Here is a 12571-nt window from a genome sequence, read left to right on the forward strand (position 1 = left end):
CATTATATGGTTAGGAAAATACGAGTGTGATATGGAATACTGGTAGGGATGGCACCCGCCGATGCGGGTGCGGATTTTGCGAAAACCCGCCCGGCAAACCCGCGGGGTTGGGGAAAACCCGCCCGCAGGCAGACCCACGGGTGCATTTCTGCACCCGCAGGTTTCGAGCGGGTTTCGGGTGCCTGCGGGCGTGACAACATATACAATAAAAATACATTGTAAGGATCACCAGGGTGTTCGACCCTAGAGGGGGAGGGGGTGAATAGGGTCGCTAATCGCTTTTTAACCTAGGGCTCAAACTACTTGCATAAGATAAACCTAACACGTCCTATACATGCTAGTTGTGACTAAAGTTTATCTTTACCATTCTCTACTTACCCCAAAATACTTGCAACCTATAGCCAATCCTAAACAAACTATCTAGGAAAGTAAAGGTACGCAAGATAAAGTAAATGCGGAAACGTAATATGGTAAGTAAAGAGGTAAGTGCAAGAGTGATGAAAACTCCCGAGTAGACACGGTCATGTAACGTGGTTCGGCACAAACGCCTACGTCCACGGGACACCGAGGCTCTTCCGATCACGTCTTGCACTACGCCACCAAGGCGATGCCGGCAAGCAAAGGCAAGTGCCCTCAAGACACTAAGTCTCGTGCACCGCCACCGTCTCTCTCGGTCACCCGGCCAAAATCCACTACGGAGCTTCTCCACCAAGGAGGGGGCCTCCTCTTCCCCCGCACAAAGTGTCGTTGCCACTCCACACCAAGACGGAGGGTCACACGACGGATCACAAGTTTCTTGCCGCAGCAAGGCTTCTCTCAAGGGAGGTCTCGCAAGAACTAATCCCTATTACAAGCACTAAGCACTCTCACAAGTGTGATTAAGCCTATATGATGTACAATGAAGTTCTATGGTGGTTGGAGATGATCTTTGGCTCTTGTATTCTTCCTTGGTCTCCAGCACTTTCAAATGAGCCGTGGGGTGGCATATATATAGCACACACACCCCAAACTAGCCGTTGGAAAAAGGCTGACAAAAACCCTTAACGTCGGTTGATCCAACGCTCAACTTTTTGTCATCACCGGTTTAACCGGTGAGTGCATTTTCCAACTAGCCGTTATACTTCAACGGCTACCTCAATCGACCGACGTAATCAACCGATGCAGCGTCGGTTTAACCGGTGAGTGTAGTTACTGAAAAACTAACTCTCTGGACAACTGCACCAACGTTCACCAATATGTAATCGTCGGTTTAACCAGTGTATAGAATTTCCTCTGTCTTCATCTATCAATGCACCGACGTATGCAATTTCTTTAGCGTCGGTTAATCCGGTGTAAAACCCTAGCCCGCAGACCTTCTCTGTGATTGCACCGGTGAGTTCATTTTGCCCTACGTCGGTTTAACCGATGATAGCGAAATCATATTAGTCCAAGTGTTGTGTTGTCTATATCAATCACCAAAACATTATATTGAAATATGGCATGAGAGGCCATTTTCGCTACATACATAAATCCATCAATTTAAACAGTGAAATAGCACATTTCTATAAATAATAAGAGCAAACTAACAATAAATTCATAAGTTCAAAGTAATAAGGACAAACTAACAACAAATTCATAAGTTTCTGTGCTTATTTTATCGTTAGGATAGTTGGACTGTGCCTTATCTAAGCAGGTTGGGCTGAGGTTTCTTTGTTTTTGGATGGGTGCGAGTCCACCCGCGGGTGGAATTTCAAACCCGCACCCGCATCCGCAATATGCGGGTGCGGGTGCGGGTCCACCCACGAGTCGAATATCGAACCCGCACCCGCACCTGTCAGATCTAAAATCCGCGGATACTCGCATCCGCGGGTGGAAATGCCATCCCTAAATACTAGTTTTCTATGAGGATAGTCTTGGTGTGAATGGAGATCCACATATGAGGAGTTTGGTGACTAGGATTTTAGCTGGGGCGAGTGAATTAACCTGATCCTCGGATCAGGGGCTGGGGACTGTGTGTTGGGCACAATCCTACGGAGCACCTGTGGTGGGTGAAGGATCCCTTCGGGTAGCAACAGAGTTTGGCGGTCAATACCTTAATAGGTGCCGATCGCGGACCGTGTTGACGGATACGCACTTGGACTGAGATACTCGCCTTGGCAACTTAAGGACCGAGTTAGTGGACCTGGAAACGGAATATGTCAAACCTACACACCACTTATCCATTATGTGCATGGCCCGGTCCGAGTCTAGCTACGCGCGGCACCATACCTGCAGGAGGATAGGGTATCAGTGTTAGGGGGAGAGGGGTTGACTCTATGGCTCCCGATTAGCAGGATTCGATGGAATCCGACTGTAGAAGGCTTCACAGTCCCGGCGACCTCTCGCGGGAGGACGCACCACAGACCGGGAAAGCATGTTGGTGGCCGTAGTCGTTAGTCTCGTTGCAGTAGACCGGTGTTTCGGAGATAGTCGGAGTTGCTACCGGCTATCCTCGGAGCGAGTAGGTACATGTGTACAAGCTCTGCAGAGTTAAAACTATTCGTATAACCGCGTACTCGGTCATGTACACTTCTTTATCCGGCTTCATTTTCATAGAGCAGTTTTTCCAGAGAGATTTCTATCTCCCTCTTGTCTTTTTACCTACTTGGATAGTAGTTGAGGTACGATGAGAGGGAGTTCTCGTACCGACTCGGGTAGTTAGTGGAGAGTTATACTTACTCTGGAGATGAGGGTGGACCGGGAGTCCGGGATGCCGGAATGGCCCGCGTCAGGAGATTTGGCAGATGAACCTAGCCTAGGAAGAACCTAGGTTTACCCTTGTCTACTCTTTTATATTCGTGCATTCCACTTAAAGCTGCATTTCGGATGGTGACGTGAACCTATCCCATCCTGAGATAGTTTGTTAGATACATGATCCATTTTCGTTTCGAAGATCAAGCTGGACGACGATGAAGGACGCTAAGAATGGCTCGAGCTGCGCTCAAGTTCGCCTGTGGAGGAGTAAATGCCAGAAGATGAAGGATGCCTAGAAGAATAGCTACCACTTTCGAATTATGTCTGTAAATCTTTTAGCCCGAGGGACTTGTACTCTGATTTTCATATTGCGAATCCTCTAGATTGCATGTAATTAAACCCTTGTAATGACTTCTATCAAGAAGTATGACTGTTATATAATTGAAATAAATTCTATATGTGATACCTACTAATTCAGGTACTATCACAACAATACAAACCGATTGTTTGAGCTGCAAACTCCTGGGTGCTGGTGCACCCCCACCCCCCCTCCCCCTCCCCTTCCATTTGCATCAGAAAACCCCAAGCGCGACGGAGCGGAGGAAGGTAGCGCCATGGGGTTGGAGCAGCAATCTGCGGCAGCTGCGCGTGAGGTCCTTGCTGGCTCAGGCAGCGACGACGGCGATGGCGATGCATGGGAGGAAGGGTGCGACGGCAACACAGCAGCCTCAACCCGAAGAGCAAAAAGATTCTCCGCCCCTAGCCTCAACAGTGGCCGATCCAGCGCTGGCCTAACCTTTGGCGCCCCCAAGATCGACCGGCCCCGGAATCTTCCCGGCCACCCCAATGTCACATGGCGGCATGAACTTCTCCGGCAGCCCCTGCTTAACATCGTCCCGATGGCCAGGCAAGAACCACTATCTCAACTATGGATTCATGCTGATGTGGCAAATTGGTAAGTTTTTTGAATTGCATCCTTAAATTGCAATTGCAATGATATAGCTACTGATTATATAAGTGTTCTGATTAATTGGTTGATTGTATAAGCGTTCTGATTAATTGGTGGAGCAATTGTTAGGCTCAGAATATCATTGCAATTCTTCAGTTTGTAATATTATGAGTAGAAGTGCTGAAATAAGATGTTCTGTTCTAGTGGGGACCGTCTGTCATCTGCTCCTACTCCTACCACTAGTAATTTAGACTTGTATCTGAAATTGGTGAATGCTACTAAAATATTGAGAACAGGTTCTACCACTAGTATTTTTTCCTGAATATCAACCTGAATGTCAGTTCATGCATGTTTCCTTCCTGATCCTCTATGCTTCCTGTATGTGAATTTTGAAGATCAGATGATATTTTTGTTGCTTGTATGTCAAAATGTGTGCATCCCTGCAAAAATCATACATGCATACCATTCTGAATGTCAGCCTGTTTGTTAGTTTCACTTGCAGGGTGGGCTCATTCTGTTCCAGAAAGGAAAGCTTTGATCCTTTATCTGAATTATTCTTTCATTCTGAATGTCACCAAAGTCTGAATTAGTCCTTTGATCCTTTGTCTGAATTAGTCTTTCATTTTGTTCCATTCTGAATGTCGCTGAATTTGTGCTGGTTGAAAGCATCTATTTTAGATCCATGACACCAAAGTCTTCTGAAATTGGCAAATATTCTTAAATGACTAGATTCTAGAGAGCACCATGGCACTGCAATTGTAATCTAGATTCTAAAGAGCACCAGGGCACTGTATTTAGCACAATAGTCAGAAACAGATCCCTTTTAGTCATGTAAGTCGCCTTTTGCATCTTTGAGTTTCAGTTCTGATTCAGATTTCAGTTTCTTTAACTGAATGGTAACTGAATGAGACATTTTTGTTTGTAATCAATTTTCTTCTAAACTGAATGTGTAAACAATTTTTTTTGGTCTTATTGCCTCTATTTGTGAATGTGAACAGGCTATCTATTTGAATTTCTTGATTTTTTTTCTTAAAGCCAGGCTTGTGTATGTCATATGATCAGAATTAGCTGCAGGAATGTGAACTGAAATACCTGGCCAAACTTGACAAATGGAAATGTATGGTCTCTGGTTTGTGAAATGTGAATAGGTAACTGCAGTGTGAATTGGGTTGTGTGAACAAGTAACCGCTGCGTGAATGGGGCTGTGTGAATGTGAACAGCTGCATGTGGACTGTTCACATTTTAAAACTGAAGTAACTCAGGCAAGTTACTTGTTGCCTGTGTATATATAGAAGCACATCATGGCGCCTCTGTGTTTTATTTCTCATCGGCATCTGAAGCAAGTAACCCTGGCCGTGTTTAGATAGAGCGCAAAATTTTTTTGCGACGGAATCTTGCTAATTTGAAGTACTAAATGAAGTCTATTTACAAAACTTTTTACACAGATGGGTTGTAAATCGCGAGACGAATCTAATGATGCTAATTAATCCATGATTAATCTATAATTAGCGGATAATTACTGTAGCATTACTGTTGCAAATCATGAATTAAGTAGGCTCACTAGATTCGTCTCGCGATTTACTGCCCATCCATGAAAAAAGTTTTATAAATAGACTTCATTTAGTACTCCATATATGTGTCGAAATATTCGATGTGATGTTTTTTTTTGTGTTTACGGGGTTTATGAGGTGGGAACTAAACAGGGCCTCAAGAAAGAAAATGTCATCGGCATCTGAAGAAGATGACAAAGGTATGCATCACAATTTGCATCCATATGTCCTGCCGCCTGTGGTTCTTCTGTTCTGTCACCTAACACATGTGGGCTGCTACTCTGAGTTTTAGTAAATCATGTTTGACAAGTGAATCGTAGTGTCAGTTTTTTTCTAGCGTGCATAGTCTCATCTGGCTCCCAATCTGTTAGAGTATAGCTTTGTCTGTTGATCCTATCCCATCCCTATCTTCTCTATGTATGAGTTATGCCTATTGGATATACAAGCATCTGGTCGAGTCAAGGCTTAAACACTACAGTATCAGTACCAACTACCAAGCCTGCAGAATGGTTGCTACCAGTTTACTACTGCCATTCTGTTACTGACTTAAAGCTCCAACAAAGTACTTCTGTTACTGTACATAGCAGGCTTATAGAGCATTCTTTCTGATGCAATTTGGGATTGGAGCTTTAAATATTTTTAACTTACTCTGTTGGTTTAGTTTGAGCATTCTGTTGCCGATTCTGAAATTCGACGGCCTGTTGATAGTTGCCTGTCAATTCTTGATCTTTAGCAGGGATGCAGCTCGACTATGAAACAAAGATATCAGGAAATTGTTGGCACAGAATCGCGCCAAACACACCTGAATGCGCTAGAACGCGCGACGATCATCAAAACGATCAACACAGCGAAAACCCTAGGCGGACCGGTCTGACCGGTTGCGCCGACCGGTCTAACCGGTGCAGGCAGGAAACTCGCGAAGACCTAGAACAGCGAGCTCGGGAGGGACCCCGTCGGAGCTCGTGAACGTAGGTTGCTCTGAGGTTGGCAGGCCACTCAGAACGTCTTCAAATGCCGTAGAGATGAAGGAAGAAAGCAATCTAGGGTTTGGAAAAGCTAGGGTTTGAGAGGAACAAAAAGTAGATGTATTTTGTATTGATTCGATTGGGATTCCCTCAATCGGCCATAGCTTTTATATTTATAGGCCGGGGAAGTCGTACCCCTCTCCAAGTCGGTTTGTACAATAATTTCCAAAATAAAACGAAGCCTACTCGGATTACAACTGGACAGACTGGTCAGACCGGTCGGCCTCTGAGCTGCCAGAATTGGCTGTCAACATATGCTCTCCTGCTTTTTGGTGAGTTTCACCAGCAAAAAAAGCAAGAACTATCCTGACATACACGTTTAACACAGAGCATACAAGTCTAAAAAATAAAGTTAAGGGCGATATCCAATACCGGCCGTCTTTGTCTTCATGTACTTTGCCATACGCTAGGATAGAACTTCTTTAAGTATCTCCCATTGATAGCTCTTGGTAGACGCTCCCCTTGCACCGTTTCCATCATGTATGAATTACCGGAGATAGCCTTGATAATCTTGTACGGACCCTCCCAACTTGGCGACCATTTGCCAAACTTGTTGTTTTTCATCCCAAGAGGCAAAATTGTCTTCCAAACTAGATCTCCAACCTGAAAAGACTTAAATTTTACCTTCTAGTTGTAACCTCTGGCCACCCGAAGCTTGTCTTTCTCAATCTCCTTCAAAGCCTTCAAACGCTTGTCGGTCACCTCACCAATATTATCCATCATCAAATCATGGTAATCAACAGCAGAGAGGTCATTTTGTTTTGCTAATCTATAAGCGTCCAGATTTACCTCAACGGGTAAAACGGCCTCTTGACCATACACAAGATTAAAAGGAGTAACCTTAATAGCACCATGTCTAGATATACAATGAGTCCATAAAGCATTGGATAACACTTCATGCCACCTTCTAGGATTTTCTTCGATCTTCTTCTTGACAAGTTTGATCAAAATCTTATTATTAGACTCGGCCTGCCCATTGGCCTGAGCATAGTATGGAGATGAATTGAGCAACTTAACCTTGTAAGATTCGGCAAAGGCACGCACCTCTCTTGATATAAATGAAGAACCTTGATCCGTTGCCAAAGTTTGTGGAATACCGAATCTATGAATAATATGCTCAGTAATAAACTCAATTACTTTCTTATGTGTCATATTCTTCAAAAGAACCGCTTCGGTCCACTTGATAAAATAATCCGTAGCAACTAACACGAAGCGATGCTCCTTTGAAGATGGAGGATTAATTTGCCCAATGAAATCCAACCCCCAACCTCGGAACGGCCATGGTTTAATAATAGGATGCATCAACGCAGCAGGCACCAAATGCAAATCACCAAACCGCTGACATTCTTCACACACTTTATAGTATTTGAAACAATCGGATAGCATGGTGGGCCAATAGAAACCGGCTCTTCTAAGTAACCACTTCATCTTGGGAGCCGATTGATGAGTACCACAAATGCCTTCATGAACCTCACCCATAGCAATCCGGGCCTGATCCGAGTCTAAACACTTGAGAAACAAATCTTCGGCAGTTCTACGATAAAACTCATCGTCAATTAAAACATACTTGAAAGCCAAACGCCGAATATTTCTCTCTGCACCACGACCAGGATCTCTCAAATATGATATTAGAGGGACCCTCCAATCCTGGGTTTCGGCCGAGACAATTGAATCATTTTTTTTGGCCGAATCAGAACCAACAGCTGCATCACCGGTCAAACCGGTCTCTGGACCGGTCAGACCGGTTTGGGCGGTCAAACCGGTCTTGCTAACCAGTCGGACCGGTGCATCCAGAACCAGGAACTCGGCTTTTGTTTGCATCGGCTTGCGAATGTTGAAATATTTTTTCGTAACATTATAGCCAGAGTATTTGCCTTTCCATTCTCTTCCCTCGGAATATGTTTAATAATAAATTCATCGAAGGAAGAAATAATATCAAGGCACTTATCAAGATATGCATTTAGAGAACCATTATAATATTGGCATACCTTGGATACTTGCTGCACCACCAGAAGAGAATCTCCAAAGGCTTGAACATGCTTCACGCCCATGGATTGCAAGAATTCCAAGCCAAATAGAAGCACTTTATACTCAACTTGGTTATTTGTGCATTCTTCTTCCAATCGGTTTGAAAATTCAAAAACGGCGCCATTCGGAGAAATAAGAACAACACCAATTCCTTGACCGTCATCACAAACCGATCCATCAAAGTACAACTTCCATAGTGTGCAAGTAATATAGCCGACTTCTAGATCATGCTTGTCATTAATCTGATGCTCAATAATAAAATCCGCTATAATTTGGCCTCTCATAGATTTTAAAGGTTCACAAATCAAATCATATTCAACCAAAGCATAAGCCCACTTACCGATTCGACTACTCAAAATCGGCTTTTGTAACATATGCTTGATCACATCGGCTTGACATACTATTATGCAAGTACTAGATAGTAGGTAATGCCTCAATTTTGGTACAAGCATAATAAAGAGACAAACACAACTTCTCAATAAATGTATATCTCGTCTCCGCATCAATAAGTCGTCGGCTTAAATATGTAATGATGTACTCCTTCCCTTCGATTTCTTGAGTCAAAACAGCCCCAATAACTTTGTCTTCAGCAGCCACAAAAAAGTCTGAAAGGTACTCCTCTCCTAGGTGCCTTGAGCACGGGTGGCGAAGACAAATAAATCTTGATCTTCTCAAATGCTTCTTGCTGTTTTGCCCCCCAAGTAAATTCGGTTTTATCTTTTAACCGAAGAATAGGAGTAAAAGCATCGATCTACCCAGACAAGTTAGATATAAACCTTCTCAAGAAATTTACCTTGCCCAAGAACTTCTGTAAATCATTCTTGCATGTAGGGGCTTCAACCTTCTTCATGGCTTCAATTCTTTTAGGATCAACCTCTATTTCCTTCTCATGAATAATGAAGCCAAGAAACTTTCCAACCGATACACCAAAAGCACATTTGAGTGGATTCATCTTCAAACCATATCGGCGCATCCTCTCAAGTGCAAGTCTCAAATCGGCTAAATGATGATCAAAACCGGCCGATTTAATGACAATATCATCAATGTACACTTCCAAGATGACACCAAGCAAATCATGGAAGATTAAATTCATAGCTCTTTGATAAGTAGCACCGGTATTTTTCAAACTAAAAGTCATAACAACCCACTCAAACAAACCGACAAATCCCAGACATCTAAAGGCCGTTTTAGATATGTCTTCTTCGGCCATAAATATTTGATTGTAACCGGCGTTACCATCAAGAAAACTAATGACACGATGTCCGGAAAGCCTCATTGATCAACATATCGGCTATAGGCATAGGATATTCACCTTGGGAGTAGCTTTATTAAGATCTCTAAAATCAATGCACACTCTAATTTTCCCGAATCCTTTTTCTCAACGGGCACAATATTAGAGATCCAATCAGCATAACGACAAGACCGAATAAATCTAGCATCAAGTAAATGATTAATTTTAGCTTTAATTCGGTCATAAATAATAGGATTGAAATGACTAACTGGTTGCTTATAAGGTCTAAAACCGGCTTTAATCAGTAAACGATGCTCAACAAGATCACGACTCAAATCAGGCATTTCATGACACTCCCAAGCAAAGCAATCAACATACTCTTTCAACAAATTAATCAAATCGGTTTTATATTCAGCCGATAAATTTTTGTTTACAAAGGTCGGCCTAGGAATAGTTCCATCACCAATGTCTACCTTTTCTAAAGGATCAGCCAATGTAAACCCTTGGCCCAGCTTGTCTAGATCATCAGAATCTTCAATGGCTTCACACATATCGTTCATACGCGCCCGATATTGATCTAGCCTCTGCTGCAACCACTCTGCGTTGGACTGGTCTGACCGGTCGGCCCTGTGCACCGAACGGGACTGGACCGGTCTGACAGGTCGGCACAAGCGGTCTGACCGGTCGTTTCTGGAGCTTCTGTTGTACCCATTTGATTTACATTAGATGATTTAGCCGATTGTCCATCGGTTTTAATACAGCAGAAACAAAACCATCCTTAGTGCATCTGATCAAATCATAATCGGACAGATCCACGCTCGATAAACACTTGACATTGTCATGTGCACTAATAGAATCCGAATCGGCTAAAGCAACAAAGGATGAAGTGTCTCCATGAACAATCTCAACCTCATCGCCGATTCACTGAACAAGAAACTGATGCAAGGTAGAAGGAACGCACTGATTTGCATGAATCCAATCCCTCCCAAGAATCAAATTGTAATTACCTTGCACCTCCGAGACGAAGAAGGCCGTAGCAAGTGTCTTGCTCCCAATAGTGAGCTCCATGGAAGCAACTCCCTTGGCGCTAAGAGGCTCGCTTCCGCCAACACCACTGACCGTCATGTTTGTCTTGATCAAGTCCTCGTCTTGGCCACCAAGCTTCTTGTACAACGAGTAGGGCATAAAATTTACTATGGCCCCACCATCCACTAGCATGCAAGTCACCGGCTTCCCGTTGATGTGTCCCCTCATGTAAAGAGCCTTTAGATGATTGTCCTTCTTACTTGGCTTCTGGAACACAGCTTCACGGGGCTCGAACTGAAGATGAGCCAAATCCTCCTCCAGAACCATGAAGTAATCCGAAGACAAATTCACCATGTTGACTTCCAAGTTGGTATGCTCCAGAGACGCCTCGTAATCCACCAATTCCTCGTCTTTTGCAGTTGGAGGAACTGCTGGGGCTTCATCAACGGAAGGAGCCGAAGCGGGCGGCGCCGATTCGGCTGATGGCTCTGTACTGGGTTCAACCGGTCTGACCGGTTGTCTGCAGCGGTTCGACCGGTCTGTCTGGCTGATCAGCTGCCTTGGCCTTCCAGACTTTGCCTTGAGGGAACATGGGTCTGTATCTGTTGAAGTCCTCATCCCTCATCTTCTCTTCTTCCTGCTCCCTCTTTTTCTTGTTGCGAAGGCGCTGCAGCTTCCTCTTTTGCGTGTGAGTCAAGCCTGATGGGCTCCACCTAGCCTGTGTTGGAAATATGCCCTAGAGGCAATTATATTTTCTTGTATTCATGATTAATAAAGTGTTCCTTGAATATCCATGGATGACAACTTGTATTGATTAATGCTTATGTGAAGTATTTGTGAAACTCTTTACTTGTATGGATATTCTAAAATGTTCTTAGTCGGAGTTCATGTGAGGACACACATGAATATTAGACTAGCACATGTATTAGTTGATTGACTACGTTCCACAAGTCATGGACATGGGGACGTCAAACTAATAATGTGGGCTTATGTGAGACATGAGACTGAATTGACCCAACACGAGATGATGACTTCTCATTACACAATATGTACGTTGTGTCCTAAGACCTGAGATCGTCGTATGTAATTAAGATGTGAACCGACTTACTTAGGAGCCATCAAACGCTACACCGTAACTGGGTAGTTATAAAGGTGGCTTTCGGGTCTGTCAAGAAGCATGCTGTGAGATATAGTCGGTCAAGATGAGATTTGCCCATCTCTGCAAGAGAGAGATATCTCTGGACCCCTCGAGTGATTCAGATCAAGAAGTGCATGCCCATGCGAAGGTTAAGAGTTAACCAAGGATCTGAATCATGGCATCGAGAAAGAGAGGTCAGCTTTAAACTAGACCAAATATTGTGAGGCAAAGGGAACAGCATGTATATGATATTGTGGTGGCTCGTCTGATATTATCTTTGTGTGCGTATAGGAGTTGACATGTCTTACTAGAGGTCACTGTCTACTATTGGGCCGAGTAAGAGTACTCGGGTCGTGTCTATTCGCATATGAGCCCATAGGGTCACACACTTAAGGAAAAGAAGCCTGATAAGGATTAGATCCGAATTAGACTGGGCTTAGGTTTGAAAAACGCCGTAGAGACGAAGGAAGAAAGCAATCTAGGGTTTGAAAAAGTTAGGGTTTGAGAGGAACAAAAAGTAAATGTATTTTGTATTGATTCGATTGGGATTCCCTCAATCGGCCTTAGACTTTATATTTATAGGCCGGGGAAGTCGTACCCCTCTCCAAGTCGGTTTGTAGAAGAATTTTCAAAATAAAATAAAGCATACTCGGATTACAATTAGACAGACCGGCCCGACCGGTCGGCCTCTGAACTGCCAGAATTAGCTGTCAACATAAATGTGTACAAATCATGGGTGGCCGATGCATCAAGCCTTGTCTCCAAAAGACGTCAAGTTAACACAGTTAACACTGTATGTGCTTGTGGTACAGATTATTTTTTATTAAACCAGATGTTTGCATGATCCATTGAAACAGATCATTAAAATGGATCTACAGAAGTTTGATCTTGTTCAGTCACCCAATTTAAAGG

The sequence above is a fragment of the Panicum virgatum genome, chromosome 1N, assembly GCF_016808335.1.
Source record: "Panicum virgatum strain AP13 chromosome 1N, P.virgatum_v5, whole genome shotgun sequence".
Taxonomy (NCBI): Eukaryota; Viridiplantae; Streptophyta; class Magnoliopsida; order Poales; family Poaceae; genus Panicum; species Panicum virgatum.